Raw genomic sequence first — 25,442 nt, forward strand, 5'->3', positions numbered from 1 at the left:
TATTTTGATTAAACTCTAAAATGCAAACTGGTGTGTGGCAAATGCAGGCAAGGTCTCTCGTTCTCTCCCTCTCTCTCTCTCCGCGCTACACGGTTTGGCGCTGACGCACATACAGTAGGCTATGTTCTGTCTCGCATGCGCAGCTCTAGATTCTAGGAGATTTGAACTAATTTACGTGTCGTGTTGCTGTTTTATCAGTCAGATCAGCGTAGCACTCAATAATCGGGACAAGAGAGGTCCCGATCGGGACAAATAAATTAGGCCCAAAAATCGGGACGTCCCGGTTAATTCGGGACAGTTGGCAACCCTAATCAGAGTATACAGTGCTCATAATGATTACATCGACGCATTTGGGTATAAATTCAATAAATATTATTCCTGTCTATAGAAATCTGATGTAAACCTATGAGAATCTATCAATATTTCTCGAAATCTGCACATGTTTGAGCTAAAAGCCCTGAGGGACGTTGTTTTGTCAAGCGCTGTCATGACGATCGCACGGGAGTTTTTTTCTGAATGAGACCGGCTGACGCTCATAATTCATATTAAAGGTAACGACTCATTTTTTAATTTCATAACTCCTGACACAAATTAAGACATAACTGTCCCTATAAGTTTCTCAGAATACAATAGTGGTCAAAAACTGAAACTTGAGTCTTATATCGTTTTAATGATGTATAGTTTGTCAAGTTAATAACATTAAATATGATAGTAACTTTGAACCATTTAAAAAAAAAAACGCTTCAGAGCGCCCGCGCTCTGGTAAAGCTTAACAGGTTAAATAAAGATCACAGCAGAAGCATTGCGCATCTCACAGCAACGTGTTTTCTCATTACTGAATGATTCAGCATTTTGAACGAATTGGTTGACTCAAAGATTCAATGACCAATCCATAAACATCTGTCTCATTCATGAATGACTCAGTCGTTCGAACGAATTGTTTGAACGAATGAATCAATGACTCGCTCATTAAGGCCCCATCCACACTACTGCGTTTTAGTTTAGAAACGGATAATTAAAACGAATACGATCTCCGTCCACACCATCGTTTTAGCTGCGTATTTGAATTGATCTCCGTCCACATTAAAACGACTGAAAACGCGGATCACGTGACCATTCACCAACACTGGGCATGCGCGTGCCGGTGTAAACACAACTTCATTGATAAAATTATCCCACCATGCTCTTGGTTAACCCCAAACCGGATCGGCAGCGTTTCTAAACTTCTCCGTTTTGGCTCTCCGTTTTTGCCGTTTTAGTATGGACGGGAGGTGCAAACGTAGCAAAAGGTCTCCGTTTTTAAACGAAAACGTAGTAGTGTGGATGGGGCCTAAGACGGTCGCCTGGCGACAGCTAATGACGGTTTAGTGTTATGTTTAAAAGTATCATTCTTTCCAACGATTTTAAATTTACTTATATTTAAAACAATCTCATAACATTATTTAATGCATTGTTATTTTTCAGTGTAAACGATTTAATTTGATCAGCCCTACCTAGGGTAAAAGCCATATAGTGTCTTATCATTCTAAATAATTGAATTTATTGATCAAATTTACAAATTAATGAAAGATGAAGCATACATTTAAAGTCCCTGTAAAGGCAATTTCAAAAAAAAATTCTAAACACATTATAAATGTTAGAAATGTGTTGCTAAAACATATTACAAAGACTGTGAACTGTGAGGTACTGATTTGTGGAGTTAGACCGTTAAACAGTTTTTCACCATTGCTATTTTCCGGATTTTCTGGGCGGGGCTAAAACAGGGCTCGATGACGCACTGGAGCCCTTGAGCTCATGGACACGCCCCTACTTGATGACGCACTGTAGCCGCTGAGGCTGGCCGCTCCTAACAATATAGAGAGCACATTCACATCAGTTTGCCGCTCAACCGCGAGTTACTGTCAGTACTATTATTAGTAACACAGCCTACAGATTGCTAGCTACTAGCTATGCCTTCGTCACGGAAATGCGTAGGCCTACTACCTGGATGCGATCACCGGATCACGTACAAAACAGATCGGTGTCCTTATTTAAATTTCCGAAAAACGATTACATCAAGAAGAAGTGGATTAATTTTGTGAAGAGCCACCTTGATGGAGAGCTGAGGATCACCGCCAACACCCGCCTCTGTAAGTGATCATTTTACATGGGATAGTTTTATAAACTTTCGTCGGAGATAACTGTCAGGGATTCACTGATAATCCGCTGTTACTGGTGAATGGGGCCGAACCGACTCCCGCCTCAGCCTTCATCCTCCCGTCGCGCCGACAACTGGTGCCATCATCGGCAGTGCGTGCCCACTGCCCACCGTGCGAGCATCTATTCCGGCTGTAGAGTTGAGTGTGGCGAGTCGACGGCAGCTTTCCCGCGAGTGGGCGTGGTTTCAGCGCAGCCAGTGGACAAGCCTCCAGCGTTTGAGAGCAGAGAATACTGCTCATTTCTTCAAGATTTTGATAGCTTATTTTATGTACTTGCTGGCTTTTTTTATCATTCAAATTTGGCTGGGTGACTAATAACTAATTTTTCTGTGGTGTGACAAACTCAAAACACATACTTAATTTTGACTTTACAGGGACTTTAATAAGACTGGACTGGGGTGCCCTGCATATATTACAATATGCAGATTTAAATATACCATTGCCCCCCACCGTCAATTTGATGTGTGTGTTTATGTGTGTGTGTGTGTGTTTAATAAAATCATTTAGTCACTACAATTAAAACCTGAACGTGTTTGCTTACTAAATTGTGAGCTGAACGAAAGTTGCAGCAAAGATCAGCAACCGGAGTCAAATTTCATTAATCACGAGTCGAGAGTGAGCGTCTCTCTCTGCTGTGTTATGCTGCATCACACGGGCATTCATAACGCTGCACGTCCACGACGATGAGCTAGCAGAACAGAGTGAACGTTTTTTAGTTCATTCCTACTTCATAGGAATTCCCTCGAGCGCTCTGCACGCGCCACCATTATCAATGTCCGTGTGGACGTCCGCGATCGAACAGTGGAAACATTGGCTACTCCGTCATTTTATTCAAGAAGATCATTCAAACTGCAAAGTGTTTACTTATATTTTTGGATACTCGCAATCAAACACAACATTGTGATTTTGTAAAATACATTCAAGAAATCCGCCCCCGATATGGGGCTTCTTTTAAAATGAAACGAAAATGCTCACGGCTGCACGGGCATTCATAACGGTGCGCGTCCACGCCGAGGAACGAGCAGAACAGAGTGAATGTTGTTTAGTTCATTCCTACTTCCATAGGATTTAATTGAAAACTCTCGCTGTACTCCGCACCCTTGTTAAAGGAGTCATAATGTAGTATTAACTTTGATACCCAAGCTCTATTATAGTCATTTCATGCCCTTCTAAAAAAGAAAAATTGGAAAAAAATAAACACAGAGCTCGTTTGACCCTTATTTCTGAATGCATTATTGTCTCGCGAGATCTGATGCGAGGTTTTGGCTGTCGTGGACATTGTCATTTTAATAATGCAAATGAGGGGCGCGTTGATTGGTGGCAGGAAGGATGGGGCTTGACACCGCAGGTAACTTCAGCATATCATTCCAAAAAGAGATCATGGCGCAAGTTGTTAATGAACCCGACCTGGCCGCGACCTACGGGATTCAACCGTATATGTTTGAGCCAGACTCTGAACCAGAGCAGAGGGTTGTTCCATAAAACAAGATTAGAAAATAAGCCAGGCTTATTTTGGTTAGTCAGACTTATTGTCGGTGAATTCTGTTTCATAAAGCAAACTTAAAATAGTTCAAACTCAGTTACCCTGGAAACTTCTGCTGGGAAACTAGCCTGGTCCGGGGCAGGCTAACTGTCAGGCTAAGCCTGAAATGATGCTTAACCAGAATACCGTTTTAACACTGACCCACTGGGAATGTGATGATATTACATCATACTCTCTGGCATGCTGCCATTTTATTTCATGTAACCACTATCAGTCCAACAATGAAATCAAATGCACTTTAAAAATAAATGTAATACATTCGAACATACAAAAAGTGAAACAAATGTAAAGAAGTAAAGGTAGGCCTATTTGTTTAGTTGGTGTGATTTTTGTAATGAATTAATTATAAATAGGGAGCTCCACCCATATGTGTAGGAGGACGCATAGTCATGGCGTGTCCTTTCATTGATGAGGTGGTGGATGAGGGAGCGATAATCATACGCAGGGCATTTCAAAGAGAAGGTACTTTCAGGGTCAGGGCAGACCCGTTGGCTTTTTCTGACTACCTGCATGAGCGGTATAGATTCTCGAGGGAAGGGATAGCATATATTTGTAGATTACTGAGCCCACACGTCGCAAATAGCACACGGCGCAATAAAGCGCTCCCAGTCCCACAGACGGTGTGCATTGCACTTTGCTTTTTTGCCAGCGGAACATTTTTGTACACAGTTGGAGATGCAGAGAATATCAGCAAAGCATCGGTTTGCCGCTCTGTTCGGATTGTGTACCTGTCTTTAAAAAAAATACTTAATGTGTTCATCACCTTCCCTGGCCACAGAGCGATTCACAGTATTAAACAGGCCTTTTATGGAATCGCTGGTAAGTTCAAATAAGAACTATATAGAAAATGGAAATTTTCCCAAATGTTATCGTAGCTCTGGACTGAACCCACGTGCGCATAAAGCGCCCGTCTGGTCCACATGAAGCGGACTTCGTTAATAGGAAATCATTACACAGCATCAATGTACAGGTACAGTCCCACTGAGATTAGAAGCGATTGATCTTTACAATAAGCTGGGCACCAGTGTTCTATTCATGGTAAATGCATTAACAATTCTATTTATATATATATCTATGTAAGTCCAATGTAGTGACCTACATTTTTAATTATTTAGATGATTTGTGAAGCAGATTGCATCATCACAAATGTAGAGGCAAAATGGCCTGGCTCAGTGCATGATTCCAGAATCTTTCGAGCCTCTTCTCTTTCCTACCAACTGGCACAAGGTGTGTTAGTCACTTAACATATAGCAAAAACTACAGCTTTAAAATACCGGGGGGGGGGGGGGGGGGGGGGGGGGGTTGTTATGTGGTAGTGACATGCCCCCTGAAATTCATACATTTTATATCATATTATAATGCAACTTATTAGGCCTATATATTTATAGAATAGCACAGTAGGCTTAATCAATATACAAGACTTAACCACACAGATATATAAAGGCTATCATGATCATTTTGCCAAAAATGAACCATGTATTTGTTTAGATTATAATACGTTTTATTTTTAACTTAAACAAATACAACATATAACATTCGAAACTCATCGGCTTAGACTGCATTTGAAGAAAAATAAACACAACAGTTTTCTGTAGCCTTGTGCGAACTTATTCAATAGAAATAGACTTTTAGAATGTTCTTTCCGGTGCAATTTATTTATTTTTTTTGTAGTTTTTCTTATCATGGCCTACAAATGTCTTCGGAAACACATTTTACTCGATTTACTGAAGCCTGTAAAATGCATTGCAGCTGCACAGCTTGTACATTGAGCGTCTGGCTCGCTCAGGCTGCGCTGCGGCAACTGCACATCCAATGGCGCGGGCGCCTCTGACGTGCGACCAATGAGCCAACTCTACGTCATTACACGTCAGAGCCCGTCAAGGTGGCGCCAAGTCCCCGAATTTGCCATTATAGCAGCGGGTCTTCGTTCATTAATCATAGAGGTCTGCACGGCTTTAAAATGAAGCCCGAACCCGGCCCGTACCCGCGATAATTTAACCCGACCCGACCCGACAATTACATTTACATATTAAGCCCGAACCCGAGGTCCATTCTGTTTCTCACAGCAATACCATTTTTGCCATATGCTATGTGGTATTTAACGATTGCTTGACATATTAAACGAATACATGTAGGCGCAGCGGCCCTATCAGCAGGCAGCACAGCAGTAAGAGAAAAAACTTACCAAGTAATTTTTTGCTTTATCAGACTCATGGTTTGCTTGTTGTCGTCGGCTGTCTGTCTGTATTGTTGTGACTGAAATAGCGCGCGAGAGCGGTAGCACATGCGCAAAACAGTTAGTGATATAAATGATATGATAAAATAAAACAAATAATTAAAAAAATTATATATATATATATATATATATAAAATTATATTTGAGAGAGAGAGCCTGTGTGTGTGTATGCACATATTGCACATCTGCGCACGTATACTTTCTCTCTCTCGCGTGCCGGTCACAACACAGCAAGCAGGCAAAGCACACGGCACGCAAACTATATATAGCCTATTTAGTTTTTCTTAGTTAAACCCGAACCCGAGGCTGTTCATTAACATTAACCCGAACCTAGTCTCAGCCTCAGACGTCACGCCCACGGAACGTTGGCTAAACGTCTGATGCATATGGTACACTTAAGTGGAAACACTTCAGGAATGTCGAAGTCGTCATCTGATTGGTTGAATTTTATCGGATTTCCGGGGGGCGCGAGTGTCGCGTTTGTTTTCGGTCCGCCGGGAAACAAAGCGCAGACGTGTGATTGCGGAAGAAAAACTAACGTTGTGTTTACATGAGTGACAATGAGCATTTATCAAGATCAGCTAAACGTAGGATTCTCAAAAGTATGCGAGGTTCACGGCATAGACTCTTGAAGTTTTCTTCTCCTTCTTTGATTTTCTATGCTGACTGACTTGTTGCACGCCGGTCTGTTGTTGTGGGGACATTTCCACGTCCCGAAACGTGACGCTGAACGAAACGAACTGTAATTGGTTGTTTTACATGTCGGTCAAACGGCCTTATGGGCGGGCCTTGGCCAAAGAAAGCTGCTATGAATTCCAGACCTTCAGCCGTCAGTCTGAAGGTCTGGCTACGCGAGACTAACCCGAACCCGACCCGAAACCCGCACATTTTTCGGGACCTGTCGGGCTCGGGTCGGGTAGCAGACCTCTGCCTGACCATCATAGTCTGTCTGACATATATATTAGAAGCTATGCGTCTGTCATGGATTTGCACTGAATTGATTCTCAAAAATACGGAACAAAGTGCGTTCCGTATCAGTTCAATACGGAACAAGTCTTTTATGTGTCAAATACGGAACGATTCCGTATTATACGGAACGGTTGGCAACCCTAAGACTGAGGCACAGCACAACTACAATATTGCCCATGCACGCACAAGAGCTCGTATAGAGATGGCATTTGGGCTCGTCAAGTCAAGGTTCCAGTGCCTGAATTACCTCAGAGTGAGTCCACAAAGGGCATGTGACATTGTAGTTGCATGTGTTGTTCTACGTAACATTGCCTGTCTGAGGAGAGAGAGGCAACCAAGGATGGTTGTAGAGCAAGACTGGGACATTGATTTTTGATGACAATCAAATAGGCAGGGTTATAAGAGACAGTTATGCCAATAATTATTTTGGTTAATACTGTCCAAACCATGTTAAAAGTTTTCACTTTCCCCTTAATTTACCAGACACACAAGTCATATTTAATTTGTTATTTTATTTAGGTTGAAGCTGGCTGTTGGGGGGTGAAAACATACAATTAAATGTGGTCAAAAAACAAAAAGGTCATGTGTCATTGTTTTAAATATGGCAGTTCTATTTGCATGTTTCTCAAGCTGTTGGATTTCCAGCTCCAACTTTCTCATCTTGCGTTTTTTATATTGGATGTCAGCATCTATGGCCTCCATTTGTTTCAGGAGATACCTTTTGTAGACTCCCTTTATGTTCTGGGTTTTGTAGGAACATAAATTTAAGTTTTTTTCAATTTGATCTAGTGCTCTTTGCACTTTTTTTTGTAATTTTTTGTAATTTTTTAATACTCACTTGGTCATATGTGGTCCCAGACTGAGAGGGCTCTAGAAGGGTGTCAGCATCCTGTTGCCAATAATGGAAATACACACAATTTAGCACCTCACAGGTAGGCTTTTAAATATATAATGTGCAAATCTGTGCCTACCTCAGGCCTCCTTGAACATACTGACACAGTCTCCTCATCCTCCTCAACTGTAGATGGGCCTTCAACCTAAAACCATTCAAACTTGGTTTAATAAATCATCACTTCACAAATCAGTGCTTTAAACTCATACTGTCATACTTACAGGGTTCAGCAGATGTCTGGTGGATCCAGAAAGCACACAGAATTTGGCATCACTATAAAACAAAAAGGTTTAGTTAGGAATGCAAGAATAAAAATATATAAAATAAACAAAATACCTTTTAAGTAGTGATCTCTTATACTGGATGGAATGGATCCAGATGCTGTTCCCCCCTCGATTCCCTCAATGACAGGCCTCCCTTTATTCAGGTCTAACGCCAGCTCCTCTGCAGGAGTAAAGTTGGCTGTTGGTGGCCCTCCCCCAGTGCCAGCAACCTCACTCTTCTTTTTGGCAGCTGCAATTATTAAACATCATGAAACTGGACAGTTGTAACATCAAGCTGGTTATGCTTAAGTACTTACATAGATTTATACTTTATAATTAATACTTACCATTCTGAACAATATTTTTATATTTTATTTTTCTCCTGCTGCCATGTTCTTTTTCTTCACTTAATTTGCTGCTGTAAAAGTTACACACACACACTTCAATGTATTGTGACAAACATTTTATTTAACTTTAATAAAATATAGTAATGTAGGCCTACATTAAAGGGTCATGAAACCCCCCTCTATCAGCTCAAGTCTATCTCATAATCTTTTTGAAAAATGCAACTTAAATGGGCGTGGATGGCTGTGAGAAGAAGGGAGGGAGTGGGTGTGGCACGGCAGGGGAGAGGGGGAACTGTCATCAGCCAGCAGTGTTGCCAGATGTACGATAATTATCGTATTTGTACAATAATTTTGACCTCTGTACAATGTACGATCAATAATGAACAATAATCTCAGAGTTTTCAGTCGTTCGTCCAAACACACATCCTACCGCTTCTCTCTCTAAACCCCGAATCATTTCGCAGGCTCGCCTGCCTGCACGTACACACACACACAACACGGTGTCGCCCTGCCCGCACGTCAACACTACACATTCACAAGTCTCCCGCATTAAGCATACAATTGATATATTATCGAAATATCTAAAATGTTCATAACGACCGCTTATTTAACAAAAGGCAAGTAAAATGACCAGGGTTACATTTTAGACACACTCTGAAGGGATAGAAAAGTCCTCAGGACTTGGTACCGCATTACTCACAAGACGTAACTTGCATTGGTCATCGACAAGGCCGAAGTCCACCATTCTCCAATTCTCGAAGCTCTCTCGGGTAAAATGTTTGCGGCACTTGCGTCCCATGATGGTCTCTCTCCTTTACTAAGCGATATCACAGTTTGACATGTCTGTGGAAAGATCCACGTGGTGTCATGAATAATTAAGAGACCGTGTCTTCTCATAGGATATAAAAACTCAGTCTCATTAATAATTATGAGAGACCGATGAGTCATCAACGCACTACACTGTGCACTGCCACGTCACAGCCTGCGATGAAGATTTTAAACCCGGAAGACGAAAATAGCTGGAAAAAACAAAAATTTAACCATTTTCGCCCTACTATTAAATCTAACAGATGCTAACATTGTCTTCAATGTTGTTCAACACACATACCTCTGTTAAAATCTCAGAAAATTTGGTTTAGGGTTTCATGACCCTTTAATTGCTACTTACGCATTAAGACGATCAGCAATTTCCTGCCAGCCTTTTTCTCTCGTTTTATTAATTGCTGCGGTATTTCCTTTTTTTGTAATCATGTGTTTAAATTCTTCGTAAGATTCGAGAAGTAATTGCTGCTCAGTTGCCGTGAACATCGCTGCTCTCTCTTTCCCTTTAGTTGCCATGTTACGTAAATTGATGAATCTATGCTACACCATCAGGGCTTCTTAAGAATAGCGTGCACGCGCAATTATCTAGACTAGATAAACCTGGTTCAAATTAGTGAGATTGCGTGAACTTGAATTACCTTTTATGAAACCGCCTTAAGCCCCAACTGATTTGTTAGGTTAATTCAAGTCGGGTTTTGGAGCTTAATCCCCGCTTTTCTAAGCTTCTTTTATGAAACAACCCCCTGGAAACGGAAGAGGAACAACAGTCAATTGAAGGACGTCTACATCAACATGTCTCTGAATGGTAAAGACAATTTTTTTGACTGAGACATACATTAACATCAGTAACGAGCTAAAACGTTTTTTTGCTATTTTCTCCCACATAAGTTTAGCTTTAATTTAATGTAGATTACATTAACGGAGATGTAGTCTACTTTATTTTCAGCTTACAGTGGTTATAGAGATTAACGTTTGCTATAATGTCTTGTTTTTGCCTTTTTTGATGTTGTGGTTTTTTAGATATTTAATAATTTTCATCTGCAGACATGTAACGTTATGTTTTTCTTTATGTTTATTAATTCTTGACTGTTTTTTAAATTTATCTATCCTTATCACATACATTAACCGCATTAGTAGTTAGCTGCTGTTTGTTACACAAAATATAGTAATAAAAACACATTCTTACCGTTTCAAATTCAGGCAAGTCCCTGATTGTTGGAATGGCACCTTTTTCCAAACGTAGCTTCGATGCCAACTTCGCCTGATATTGCCCCAAATTTGTAAAAGATTCTTTTGTGAAATGTTTAGCGCAGACACCTAACGTTGAGCAAGTTGAGATGGTTGTTGGAACAGCGTCATTAAAAATAAATTTCATCCACTTGTCCCTTGTAGTTTGGTCAGTTTTGGGTAAAGAAAAAACATTAGAATGTGGATTATGACAGTCAACCACAGAGCAACTCACGTGTGCACTACGTTTCTGCATCTTTCTTGACTGAATATGATGGGGAGAGGGGCAGGGCGGGCCTCCTCTGCGGTGTCCATATATGGTATATCCGGCCCCGTCTTGACGTCAAGTCGGGGGAGAAATTGAAATCTCGTATTTGAGTGCGTGTGCACGTTGGCTAGTTTAAGAACCCTGGGGTAAACAAACGCTTCACTTTTGAATATCGGCATCCCGGCCAATGTATAATCGTTAGTCAATCATAACATACATTGATTCTCATGGAAAAGTGAAAATGGCACATTATGACTCCTTTAATGTCTTGTGGGGACGTCCGTTACTTTCGCTTTCAAGTTAGCGATTTTAAAGCCCCCAGCGGTGTCACGGTGGGAAAATATTCCCATAGTAGCATCCCTACAATTTAATACAATTGGCCTACCTGATTTTGAACACAAGAGGGCAGTAAAGCACTATGAATGATTTCAACCATTCTGGCTATTTTTAAACTTAAACAAATCTTAAATTGAAAAAAAGGAATACAATGGGTGTAGTTCTAATATTAGTATAATTTTATAGAAAAATAAATGGTGAATAATTACATTTTAGAAAGATATGAGACATTTCCTTATTCTTTTTTTTTTGACATAACCCCCCTGTAACTGTAGATGAAACTAACCCCCCCCCCCACTTTTGTCAAAAGGTGGCGCTACTGAGTCCCTGCACCACGCCCGTTTCTGAAACTTTGCACTTGTCTACTGGCTAATAAATGTGATCTGTCTGTAGAGTTTCATGCAATTTTAAGCAATTTCAGGCATGCTGAGAGTCTCAAAAGCATCCAAAAAGAATATTAAAGTTCGATGCGTTGCCACAGCAACAGTATCTAAGATAATCAATAATCTTTTCACAGGTCTACATCTGCCGTGTGTTTACATTATACACATAAAGTTTGAAGCAAATCGGGTAAAAATAAGAGGGTTATTTCAAAGCATTTTGAAAGTGACACTTCCTGCTGCCAGTTGGTGGCGCTATAACTTTGACTCACAATACTCACATCCATGTGATCGGCCTCTTACAGTGAACACACTGCTGAAGTTTCATCAAGATCAGTTAATGTATGCAGAAGTTATAACACATGTCCTGTTTCTTGTTTCTCGCCATAATTTCGTTTCCTCGCCACGGCCAAACCGTTCGAGATATCAAAAATCCCCTGGCAATTTTTCATCCTCAGTGTCTTGACTTCATGCTGACCGAGTTTCGTGCCGTGTGTTTGAATTCTCTAGGAGGAGTATTTCGAATTCCTGAGCATGGGTTTTCCAAACAACCCTAAATAGCCGACATCCTGTTGGGCTGGGGTAAAAAATCAAAGCATGAAGTATATATGAACCGATGAGATCTATAAGTGTACCGAGTTTCATATTATTCCATGCAAGCGTGTTTGATTTATGGACCAAGTTTTCGGACCGCGTTCCAGGGGGGCGCTGTCGAGCCCCCCTGTCACGCCCGGGTACCATCTTCAGCCCGGCCCTGATGGCCGCGGGTTCTGACCCGTGTGCAAAGTTTTAAGAGTTTTTGAGCACGTTAAGGCCCCCAAAAGTGCCCAAATAGTCGATAGAACATTTTTTAAAAATGTATCCTAAGGAAAACAATAGGGCCTTCGCCCTTTCAGGGCTTGGGCCCTAATAAATTGAGGGCATGATTCGAGCAGGTTAAGTGGTCGTACAAAATTTTTTACAGCAGACACGAAGCGCGCAGACAAGAGGCGGGCAGATAAGAAGCAGGCAGACAAGAAGAACAGAGTGAGGGAGAGGTCATAGAGGATAAGGATGAAGATGAAATGGTAGAGAGAGGAGCAGAGAACTCAAACGTGGCTGTTACTCGCCATCAGTTCAGTAAGCCCAATCAACCAGATCCAAAATCAACTGCTAAACAGTCCTTGCCCAAATATACTCTGAGTTTTCAAACTCAGTAGTACCAGAAATTTCCATGGCTCCATGCGAGTCCTGGTGTTGAGATGTCTTGTGCTTTTACTGCTCCAAAGCCTTTAACTCTGAGACGTCACCTCTTGCCAAGAATGCTGATTCAGCATTCATTTCATCTGGGTTTAAAAATTTGAAAAAAAAACCTTGAGCGATTTACTGTGCATGAGAGATCTGATAATCATAAGACAGCCATGACAACGCACATCTATGAAGATCGATCAGTACAGGTTCAGCTATCTAGTGGGAGTGTGAAACAGCAAGAGGAAGCAAGGGGATGTCTTCTCAAAATCATTGGTGCTGTGCAGATGTTGGCTAGGCAGGGCTTACCTTTTATGGGCCATGAATGTGGTGAGGGAAATTTTGAGCAGGTTCTGAAGTACAAATCAGAGGATGACCCCTCTCTAACCAAGTGGTTGACAGGTGGTAGAAAGGATGTATATACTTCAGCTATGGTTCAAAATGAAATCCTGACCTTGTTCAGCAGCGTGATCATACGCAAAATAGTTGAAAACATCAGATCACTTCCACACCTGCAGTACTCTGTGATGATGGATGGGACACGAGATGTGTCTGGAAAAGAGCAAGAGGTACTGTGTTTGAGATATGTGACAAGGATCTGGCAAGGATTTAGTCCCTCGTGAAGAATTTATTGGTCTTTATGAGGTTTCTTTGACAACAGGAGAAAATCTAGAAAAAGTTGTCATGGATGTTTTGCAGCGCCTAGACTTGCCTATCACTGGGTTGCGTGGCCAAGCATACGATGGGACCGCAAATATAGCTGGCAAATACAATGTAGCACAGGCCATTGTAAAAAACAAACAAAAAACCTCTGGCTCCCTATGTTTATTGTGCTGCCCACTGTGTTAACCTTATTACACAGAGGTCCTGTACTGCCTCAATATTCATCCGGAATTCTCTGTATTGGGTCAATGAGTTGGGAGTGTTGTTTGGGCAGTCAGGGAAACTGAAGGACATATTTAACCCTCTTCCGCACACATTACTCTTTTTCTTTTCTTAGAATGGCTTAACTTGAAGTGCTGTAAAAAAGAAATTGGAAAAAATATTATTTTAAGGTACTTTATGATATGTTGCCATACGGCAACAACATACAATAGTGGAAATGACTTAGAATAATAATAATAATTTTTATTTATATAGCGTCTTTCCAAGGCTCAAGGACGCTTTACAATGAACAAGCAACAATAATGGCAATGGACAATGATGAACAAAACAACAGTAGGTAGATGAGAGTATAAGTACAGTAAAGGATAATTATGTAGATGGGGCAGCATACAGCATACAAAAAGACACAACGAAATGTAGTACAACTTAAGAATGGTGACATTCAGAAAATAAGGCCTCGTTTACACTGCAGGTCTTGATGCCCAATTCTGATTTGTTGCCTATATCCGATTTTTTTTTACCGTCCGTTTACACGTTCTTTAAATTGTGACCCATATCCGAGTCATGTGTTTACACTTGACTGAAACATCGCGCATGTTTAAAGGGGTCTTCTTGCTCAGATGGACGAACGCGCAGCGAGATCTCAGGACAGGTGGAACATACAACACAATCTCATAAAAGTGAGTAAGCCTATAGCACAAATTTTATTTCTCATGCCATTTATACACCAAAAATTGTTTTTGCTTGCATATGATACGCACTGTAAACGTGCGTATTAAATGCCATAAAGTGCGTATCATGCACGCAAAAACTGTTTTTGGCGTAAATGCCACGTGAAAAAAAATCGTGCAATAAACGCACTTTCATGAGATCGTGGCGGGCTTTAACGAGGAGCAGTGGGTCCGAAATTTTAGGATGAGCAAGCCAACCTTTGATATGTTGTGTCAACGTGTGTCCACATTCCTCTCCTACGACGACACAATGTTTCATCGGGCCATCCGTCCCTTTGCAGATCCGCGTCGGGGTTTCTCTCGTCATTAAACCGTGGAGACGCCTAATGCCTCGGAAAATCCGATCTGCCTGTTTACATGACAGTCACATTGGCACATATCCGATTTACATCTGATTTATTTCCACATGTGAACAAGGCCTGAAACCGATTTCTCGAAATATCAGAATGCATGCGTTTTTTTCCTGTTTACACTGTCATAGAACACATCCGATCTGTGTCGCATACGAGTAAAAAATCGGAATTGGGTCACATTTCACTGACAGTGTAAACGAGGCCTAAGTGAGTTTTGAGCATAGTTTTAAATTCAGAAATGGTATTAACACAACAGAGTGATCGGGGGAGAGAGTTCCATAGTTTGGGTGCAATGACACTGAATGATATGCCCCCCCCCATTGAAGCTAGGCGATGCCGAGGGACAACGAGAAGGCGGAGTCGGAGGATGCCAAGCTGTGCAGAGATTTAAAAGTGAGCAGGAAGATTTTGAATTTAATTGAGCATCAGCGTCAGTTCTGGCAGGCCAGTTAGTGAAGATGCTGCTAACGCTATCGGCCGTCAACAAGGTCTCATCAGCGATCTGCTGTTCATCTCCCCTCGCTGCTTCAGTTCGCTCCTAACTGCTCGCTGCTCGCTCTCTGCAATATTGAAACAGGACTCGTTGTATTCACTCTCCATTCATCTCTAAAAGTCTTCACGAAGCTAAGCTAAGTTTCTTTTTAATGCTCATTGTTAAAAGCTATCAGAATATGGGCACCATGCTGTTGCTAATGCTATCCGTGTGCTTGGGCTTATCTAGTCGTTTTCATTTAAATGCTCTTGCTAGGCTTATGCGATCATATTGGCAATGTGCGTTTACTTATGTTGTCATCGGCAACTGCTCGCGTTGCACATGCAGTGATTTAGCACTATGCAGCACAGATCAAGCAGCTTGCAGTGATAGATAGTTAGTAAATAACAATTCATGGTGCAAACGGAATTATTTCTGCTGTGGCACAGCTCTAAAAAGACATAGTAAACAGTCACTATTCAGTGAGTCAATTAAAAGAAAGTCTCATCTGCTAAATCTTACTTGTCTTTCTTCTGCTTAGTTACATTGCCCTTGGATGCGCTTACTGGCTGCTGGCGCCATTCACATATAGCGCTAAAAACGCGTAGAAAACGCTAGGCGCGCCGCGTTCTCCTTTTTCCAAAGCGCTAGGGTGGTTGTGCTCCGGAGGCGTCTGTCGTTGCTGTGCTTGGTTCTTGTCACGTGACCTACGGTGCGCTTGTGGCATTCTGAAAAGTTGAGATGTTTTTATCTTGATGCAGCGCATATATGCTTGGAAAAAAACGAGCGCGTCGCACCGCGACCGCGTCACTTCCATTATGAAGCACGCATACCGTGCGCCTACATTTGAAATAACGTACTTGAGCGCGCAAAAGACGCGATATGTTAACAGGCCCTAATTCATCCTTCATTTATTTTATCACAGGAGGCTGCTTTATGGTCTGTTTAGGGGAAATAGTTCAGCTCTGCTAGTCCTAAATCATGTGAGCGTCCCCTAATGCTGCTACTGTCCTCTGACTCTCTGCTAAATTCATGGTGCTCATGAATGGTCAGGAGACTCATCTGAACTGAAACATATTGCCAACTAATTCGTATTTATTCATAAGATTTCTAAGCATTTTAATTCTAATTCCATCTCTTGTCTATCACAAGAGGTTGCCAGGTATGGTTTGTTTGGGGGGAATAGTTCTGCTCTCCCAGTACTAAACTGTGAGCGTTCCCTAATGCTGCTGCTGTCCTGAACAGAGCCATGAACAGACTCCCTGAACAGAGCCATACCGCCAAATTTTAATTATCAACTTGAATTGCAATTTATTCAATACAATTTCCTAATCATTTATTGTCATGTGTGTTCTTGACTTAATGGACCTGACAGAAATACGGTTAGCCACTTGAAGCCAGTGAAGATCGTACAAAATTGGGATGATATGGGCAGAACGTTTGGTGTGAGTAAGTATTCTAGCAGCAGAGTTTTGAATGTATTGCAATTTGGAAATGGAGTTAGACATGATGTGACAAATGCATGGATGACAGTTTCAGCGTCATTGATACTGATGAAGGGACGGAGCTGGGCGATGCGACGTAGATGAAAGAATGCTGATTTAGTGATAGAATTAATATGAGCCTGGAAAGAGAGTGAGGAGTCAAAGATTATACCAAGATTTTAACAGTACTAGATGGTTTGATGTGAGAGCCAGCAATCTCACAGGTGAAGTTGGTAGGAATTTTGCTAGTGAGTGACGGAGGTCCAGTAAAAATAATTTCAGTTTTGTCCATGTTAAGTTATAGAAAATCTGAATGAAGCCAATCTTTCATTTCATGCACACAAGCAGAGATTCTGTCGGTTGTGACAGATAGAGCAGGTGTACAGATAGTGTATAATTGGATGTCATCAGCGTGAAAATCATAATTAAAACCATAACGGTGGAAGATCTGACCAAGAGGTATTATGTAGATTATGAATAATAATGTCCCGAGAACGGATCCCTGGGGGTAGGGTTGCCAACCGTTCCGTATAATACGGAATCGTCCCGTATTTGACACATAAAAGTCTTGTTCCATATTGAACTGATACGGAGCGCACTTTGTTCAGTATTTTTGAGAATCAATTCTGTGCAAATCCATGATAGACACATAGCTTCTAATATATGTCAGACAGACTATGAACGAAGACATTTGTAGTAGGCTATGATAAGAAAAAAAACAGACGGTGCGGTAGATACTAATTTATCCCCCTGTTTGTCTATGATCACCCGCGTAGCATTTTTAACATCTTGGAACATCATCAGAGAATGCCCTTTTAATTGGTCGTTAGTCATTGTGGGTCACGTATCATAGCAACGATGACGACAAGTGACAACAGCGGGAAATGTAAAAATGACTACCTCCGAACAGCCGGCGAAAAAGAAAAGAGCACAAAAATATAGAGTTGAATGGGAAAATGACTACCTGTGGCTGGAATCCGCGAGGGACAATGAATACAAGGCCAATTGTACCATATGCCGTCGCGTTTTTTCTGTTTGTAACGGCGGAGTGTGTGATATTAAGCAGCCGATGAGTTTTGAATGTTATATATTGTATGTGTTGAAGTTAAAAATAAAACGTATTATAAACTAAACAAATCCATGGTTCATTGTTGGCAAAATGATCATGATAGCCTTTATATATCTATGTGGTTCAGTCTTGTATATTGATTAGGCCTACTTTGCTATTCTATAAATATATAGGCCTAATAAGTTGTATTATAATATGCTATAATGTATGATAGCATACAATATTCACCAGAAGTCATCATTTCAGGGTTTTTTTTTCTTTCTTTTTTTTCGTGGGGGCATGTCATAATTAGATTAAACTGAGGTATCAAGGTTGGGTTTCTTGAGAACAGGGGTAGTAGCAGCAGTTTTGAGTGGCAGAGGGAATGAAGCAGAGGTAAGAGATGCATTGATGAAGTGAGAGATAGGTGCAGAGATAACTGAATGGCAGAGTTTCAGAAGAGGAGTTGGAGCAGGGTCAAGACGACAAGATGAAGGGTTGGATTTCAAAATTAACTCAGAAACAGAAGATGAAGTAGTCAGATAAAAGAAAGTCAGGGACTGACTACATTGATTCAATATCCGTTGCATCATTAGAGAAACACTGGTGGACAGCGTCTGTCTTTTCTAGCAAGTGATTCATGAATGAACAGCAAAGTTAATTTGAAGCTAGAGCAACCTGAGATGGAGGTTTAGTAAGTTTATTTATTGTGTTGAATAATGCTTTTAGCCTGTTGCTTGATTTATTAATTGTGGCAGACACAAAACTAAAACGAGCCGAGTTCAGGGCCGATTTGTAATTTTTGACATGTTCAATAAAATCCAAATGGTGAACAGTCAGGCCAGTTTTCCTGTAGAGACACTCAAGCCGTCTACCTGTGGCCTTTAGTATACAAAGCCCAGGTGTGTACCAAGGAGAAGAATGGGTGGAAGGGACGCTTCTGGTCTTAACAGGAGCATGTTTTTGTAGGATTTCAGAAATTATGGAGTGAGAGTTAGATAATATCAGGGAGGGAGAAGAGATATCAAAGACATCAGAGAGTTTAGAAGAAGTAATGGAGGTACAAAATGATGCAGTATCAACAGCTTTGAGATTGCGGTAGGATATAACAGTTGTTGAACATTTCGGTAACACTTTACAATACGGGTGCACTTATATGCATTAATTCATGTTTAAATAATGCACAGATAATCATGAGTTAATGTATAACTCATGAAGAACTAAACCATTAATTAATTATTACCGCATCAGCAACTAATAAAGAGTCTATATGATTAATAGATTAAGTAATACATGAATTGCTATTAATTCAATGTGTCATTCTGTATTAATTCCTTAATAACATATTATATTAACTAATAGTGTAAATTAATGTGTTAATTATCACAATTAGTCAAAGCTATCCACTTCAACTTCCAGTTGTCTGCTTTAATGAATCATTAGCTAATGATTTGCAAAGGTATCATAATGTTGTGACTTTACTTGTTGAGGCACATCATTATTAACTAGTCATTTAGTAATTGTAGTAATTTACACATGAATTTGCACTAACAATGAAGTAATTAATCATGTATTAATGCATATTAGTGTACCTGTATTATCTGGAAGTTGAAATACAAGGCTTTGGCTCATTCTGGTAATTAACATATTAATTAACACGATTAGTTAAAAAAAATGAGTTATTAGGGAATTAATTCACAATTACATATTTAATTAATAATAATGCATGTATGAACTAATACATTAACCTTACAGACTCTTAATTAGTTCCTAATGTGGTAATCATTAATGAATAGCTTAGATAATCATTAGTTACACATTAATTCAGTATTATCTGTGCATTAGTTAAGCAATGCTTATTAGTGCACCTGTATTGTAAAGTGTTACCAACATTTCTTATGCATAGGCAAGCTTAAGCTAAAATCAAGAAGTTTATGATCAGAGATACCGGTATCAGATGAAGAGATATTGGCCCTCGATGTACAGATCAAATCAAGGGTATGACCATGCGTATGAGTAGGAACATTAAGTCAGGTTAAAACATTCAAAAATAGAAAGTAACTGATTAGTGTTAGAGCAAACAGCTTCAACATGAATATTAAAGTCACCGAGCAGTAGAATGGGAAATGACAATGAGCAGGCAAGGGTCAACAGTATAACTCATTTAAATGGGAAGCTTTTTATATCTTGTACTGTATGTTATACCTTTTCCCCCTTTTGTCATTGTATTCATCGCTTTTATTGTTAATAAACTAACCACATCCATCCCCCATACTTTTGAAAAGCTTGCTACACCCCTGCTTATTAGCCTTGTTTGTTCTGTCTATAAAGCCTTGTTCACTCTGTCATTCATTGCTAGTTTAAATTTTTTGTATATGTTACCACTGCATTTCTGGACCCTCAGTTTCCTGGATTTCCCTGTTTTCCTGAGTTACCTAGTTTGTGTTTGTTTTCGAATGGTTTATATTTGTATTGACTACGATTTGTCAAATAAAGCTGCTCTTGGATTTCCACTCTTTGTGTCTCTGTGCAGTACATAACAATTACATTAATACTACAGCTGAACTTCTGACAGTGATATAACACGTCAGAATAAATGTGGGAAATTAATCCTCATATAGACAGTCAGATCAGTGTGTGTTTGTGAGTCACGATGATTTACGTTGTGTATCTGTGCTTTTCTTGCAAGAAAACCAAAAGTCTAACCAATTCGTTTTCCAAATCAGACGTTGATATCACAAAAAAATGAGGATCCTGTGAAATTTTGTTTTGACGATACTGGGTGGTATTTTTAACTTGCTAAAATACACTACCTTGAAGGTAAACCATGCAGCTGAGTTGACTCAAGGAAGAAGTGAAATGCAGTTGATGCAGAGTTATTTGTGGCTGCATTCAAGTACATTATCTACAAAATGATGTTTTATTAACAAAGTTCGGGAGGAGCATGTTCAGATAATTAAACCTAATTACACACGAGTGGAGCACACTCTGTTAATCAACCCAATCAACGAGTTAAGAGGTGTATATATACAGCAAACTTACCTCCGTTCATTGATAGTTTAACCCTCTGGGATCTGAGGTGTTTTTGGGGTCCTTGAGATGTTTTGACATGCCCTGACATTTGTGCTTATTTCAGCTACTTAAAACATACCATTTGCAAACGTGCACGGCGCATGATAGAAAACAGAACCCAGGTCAATATTGTGTTTTTTTATTAATTCGCTGCTATTATGCGCAGTTGAGTGAACACTACAGGTTTACTGTGCGTGTGTGACATAAGGTGGCCTTCTGCTGCTTGCAAACGGACTCTTTTGAGGAGACAGTGGATTTCCAAATTTGGTGCCCTGATTTCACGCGCAATGCACGAATACACTGCAGGCTCGCACTCGCTCGTATCCAAGGTAAATCATCAACACTATCATCCCTTACAAGTGTTTTATTTAACTGAATACATCACAATAAGCTAAAACGCATGCGCAGGTCACTTTACTTCCTGAACAAGTGCGCACCCGAGTCCGTGCTGCTTTCACATTCACGCGAACCGCGGCACGGTGCGGGAGCAACCGAACTCAGACCACCTCCTCCAGGTAGTCTCGGGTTCGGTACCCCAGTGCATACCTGCCAACATGTACGCATTTTGCGTAGCGGGCACGCATTTTGACCTCAAAGTACGCTGGTACGATTTGTCACTCTAAACTACGCAAAAACCTGGTGACGCCTCTTTGCACGCGCAGTCCTCAAATCAAGCAACAGCAAAAGAAGAAGAGTTCGACCAATCATAGCGCTGGGTTCATTCCCCACGTTGCAAGCGGAGATGATTGACAGATGCGTAAAGTCCTATAATTAAAAAGAGACTGAAAATCGACACCAATAAAGAATCCCTCTCGATCCACGCTCCACTCCCACGCGCCCGCGTTCTGACTGATTTAAGCGAGGACAGTCGCTCCTACAGTCACAGTACTTCTAACTCCTGAAGGTAAACGGGCTGGGGTGGATGTGGAAAGTTGAAATATTGTATTTGAGTTCATTTTAAAATGGATTGGTCATCAGACGGGATGGGAGTGATCGCATGGATTATTTAAAAAAATACTCCGTAATTCATTCATGGTAACTCAGATAAGAGGAAGACATTCAGCCATGCAAATTATAAAATACTCAAGTAATGTTGAACAATAAATCTTCGCCTTTTCAAGGCTTGGGCCCTAATAAAATTGAAATCGCTATGTCTTAGTGATTATGAAAGCGCGCGGTTGTACTCATAAAATTTCTTCTAGGTTGGCAGGTATGCCAGTGCGCACCCGGATCCCATGACAGCGTTCACATTAGCGATTTTTCATGCGAACCGTGCCCCATTCCGAACTAAACTGCCAGTGTGAAAGCCCCCTGATATAGCCAGTGTTCAACATGTGGAATTACTAAAATGTTAAACAGCAGCAGACAGTTACCTTTCTGGAGAAGCCATCCACTCCTCCAAATATCACAATGTTGTATCTAGAAAGCAATTGGGTATAAAATATTGACTTTGTTTTCATGTTATATATCAGTGATTCTTGAAACTTTGGCAAAAACATGTCCCACTAAGAAAAGTACTAATTCTGTTGGAAATTAATAACATTTTCATGCATACAAATAATCAAGGTTATAATCTGGGGATCCTTTGCACATATGTGAGGTTATTTTATAGGTTTATTTTTAATTTGTATTTATTGAATGATTATATGCTGGCCCATTGCCTACAAAATCAGTTGTCCTCGGATAGGAGATAATCATTTCAACTTGATTAAAAAAAAACAAAAATAATAATTGAATTGAATAATATATTTACCACATGAAGGAGTACATTGCAATATATATTAAAAACTACAAACAGTGAGTTTTGAACAATATTTACTATTATTTTGTGGTTGCTCAAAATGTGTCCCACATATTCGTCACCACCGTCAGATATTTATAAAAAGCAATAAAACCAGGCAACTACAAGGTTAACTACATTCCCGAGGACCCCATTTTCAAATCTTCAGCTCTACTGCATGCATCAAGATCACTCAAGCTCCCGTAAGTTTGCTATTTTCTCTTCAACTTGTTCATATTTTTGGACACTGCTAATGTCATAACCATAACATGTCAACACTGTCTCTTTTGTATAAAAAATATTAGATTAGATTATGACATTAGTGTATACTTTTTAAGAAGAGGTCTGAAGTAGCTAGCAACAGAGGGGGAAAACAAGATGGCTAATGTGAACAACTCATGCATATCATGTGAAAGAGTAGGTTTTTGTCACCACCGTCAGACAGAAAACCTGACGGTGGTGACAAAAACCTACTCTTTCACGACGGTGGTGACAAAAACCTCCAAATGGTCCTCAACGGAGGCTAGAATATACAGGTGAAACTCGAAAAAATTTAATATCGTGCAAAAGTTCATGTATTTCAGTAATTCAAATTAGAAGGTGAAACTAATATATTTAGTATATATTACTATATACATATGCATGATTATTCTTTTCAGAGGGCTGGCATTTCTGTATTTGAAAATACTTTTTTTAATTGATTTAATGTAATATTCAAATTTTCTGAGATTTTGAATTTGGGGTTTTCATAAGCCGCAAGCCATAATCAGCAAAATTATAACTCTTGGACGATATTCTAATTTTTTGAGTTTCACCTGTAATTGTTGATCACAATAAATACCAATATGAGCTGTAATGTATTTTAGGAAGTTATGGCTAGGCAGCAGCTATCTGTGGAGGAGAGAAGGAGAAGAAACAGGGAATATCAAAAGAAGCGGAGAGAGAGAAAATACACAGTGAGGCAGAGGTAAAGGAGGAATACCTCAGAATGGAAAGGCAAAGATGGAAGAAGAGGGTGGAGGAAGGGAAGCTAAAAAATATAAAAGACTTGAATGAAAGGGAAAAGAGAAGTCAGAGAAAGTCTTGGAAACGTAGACAACAAGTATCAAGAGAACGTAAGAGAAAGGGCTCAGATCACCCAGAAACTCCCCCAGAAAGTCCAGTGGATCAGGCCATACACGAGCCAGCTCGGAGTAGGCAGGCTATAGCAGGAGAGAGGGAAATAAAGAAAACAAGAGCAAGATACTCTAGAGCAGGGATGGGCAATGTCGGTCCTGGAGCGCCACTGTCCTACAGAGTTTAGCTCCAACCCTGAAAAAATCACCTGCCTGTAACTTTCTAGTAATCCTGAAGACCTTGATTAGCTTGTTCAGGTGTGTTTGATTAGTGTTGAAGCTAATGGTGCGTTCTATTATTTATCCGTCTCGGAGATCCGAATCGGAAGACAGACGTTGCGTAGCAACACGCCCCCTTTCCTCGGATTTCTCCTCTCGGACGTCGGACAACCGTGAGGACACCGAGCAAGAATTCCGTTTCGGAATTCAAGATGGCTGCGCCCTGTGTGACTTGTAAGTATGAATTGTTTTCATTGTTTTTGAACCGCTTTGGTATTTTAAATGACGATTATAATCACTCGTATTACTGCGTCCCCTGTAGGTATGGGTATCGGTTGTTGTGAGTGCAATTACTACGTTGCTAGCGTTGCTAACAGAAGATTAACATGAAAAACATGAAATAAAGTGAACATTTTCAAGTTCAAGTTCTTCTCCTCTGTGTTCTGTGAGGTGAAGCACATACTTATTTTGGAGCGCCTGGTACTCGGCCAGTGCTACCATTACAACGGGTGGCGTCCATTTTTTTCTCCGACTCGGACGCGCAAAACATAATAGAACGCTTGAAGTGTGGACGTGACGTCATATCCGAGGTCCGAGTCGGTTCGTTGGCTATAATAGAACGCACCATAAACTCTGTAGGACAGTGGCCCTCCAGGACTGAAGTTGCCCATCCCTGCTCTAGAGAAATGAAAGCTATGAGAAATAAACTTCAAGAGGTAACACAAGGTAGGAATAAAAAAACACCGGAATCACCAAGAAAAAAAAACAGAGCAGCTGCTGCGGGGAAGCCAACTCAAAAACCCCTCCATCAAGAAAACTCTGCTGTTCCACAACGCACTCATTCATGAATTGAAACAAAACAAGTCTGCCCACAAGAACAAAACTTGACTCTGTCAGGCAAGGTTCTGAAAAAATATCGGCTAATTCACCAGACAAGGCAATTTGGCGTAACATATAACACTGCGGAAGAGGAGGCTTATTGAGAAAAAACCTGCATACATTCAAACAATTACTCAGAAGGTTCAGGATTTCTACGATAATGCCGCACGAATGACAACTGACAAACAGGACACAATCACACGCAAGAAAATAAAGCATCAGAGAATTATTCTGACTGATACAGTATTGAACCTCCAAAAGGAGTTCACCAAGAAGGAACCAAGAGTGAAGCTCAGTTATTCATCTTTCTGTGCCTTACGTCCATTCTGTGTTACAGCACCAAGACCGTCGGATCGTAAGACATGCCAATGTCAGTACTATGACAATGCTAAGGTCCTGAAACTCCATCAGGTCACACCGACACGACTCTGAGATCCATTGCCGATCACTGTCCTGTTTCTGCAGTGAGCCACAGATGTGCGATTGTTTCAGCCCAACAATATTCCAGTTGACTGCCAACACACCCAGGGTACAGGTTGAGGATGATGGTCCTATACCAATGTAAAAGAAGAAAGGTCCTTTGGCAATGTTGATGGAGGTAATGGAACGGGAGGAAAGTGAGCAAGAGCCAATGGAGCAAGAACCACTGACCAAGAGTGATCCTGACGGGACTGTGACAGATCTATCTGCTGATGT

At 40.5% G+C, this 25,442-nt stretch overlaps 1 pseudogene; it reads left to right on the plus strand.

Annotated features, from left to right (window-relative positions):
• Nucleotides 1–4,130: 4,130 nt before the first annotated feature.
• Nucleotides 4,131–25,178, plus strand: LOC130071667 (putative nuclease HARBI1; annotated as a pseudogene).
• The last annotated feature ends 264 nt before the right edge of the window (nucleotides 25,179–25,442 follow it).

This window comes from Rhinichthys klamathensis, unplaced genomic scaffold (assembly GCF_029890125.1).
Source record: "Rhinichthys klamathensis goyatoka isolate OS25496 unplaced genomic scaffold, OSU_Roscu_1.1 h1tg000452l_1, whole genome shotgun sequence".
Classification (NCBI taxonomy): Eukaryota; Metazoa; Chordata; class Actinopteri; order Cypriniformes; family Leuciscidae; genus Rhinichthys; species Rhinichthys klamathensis.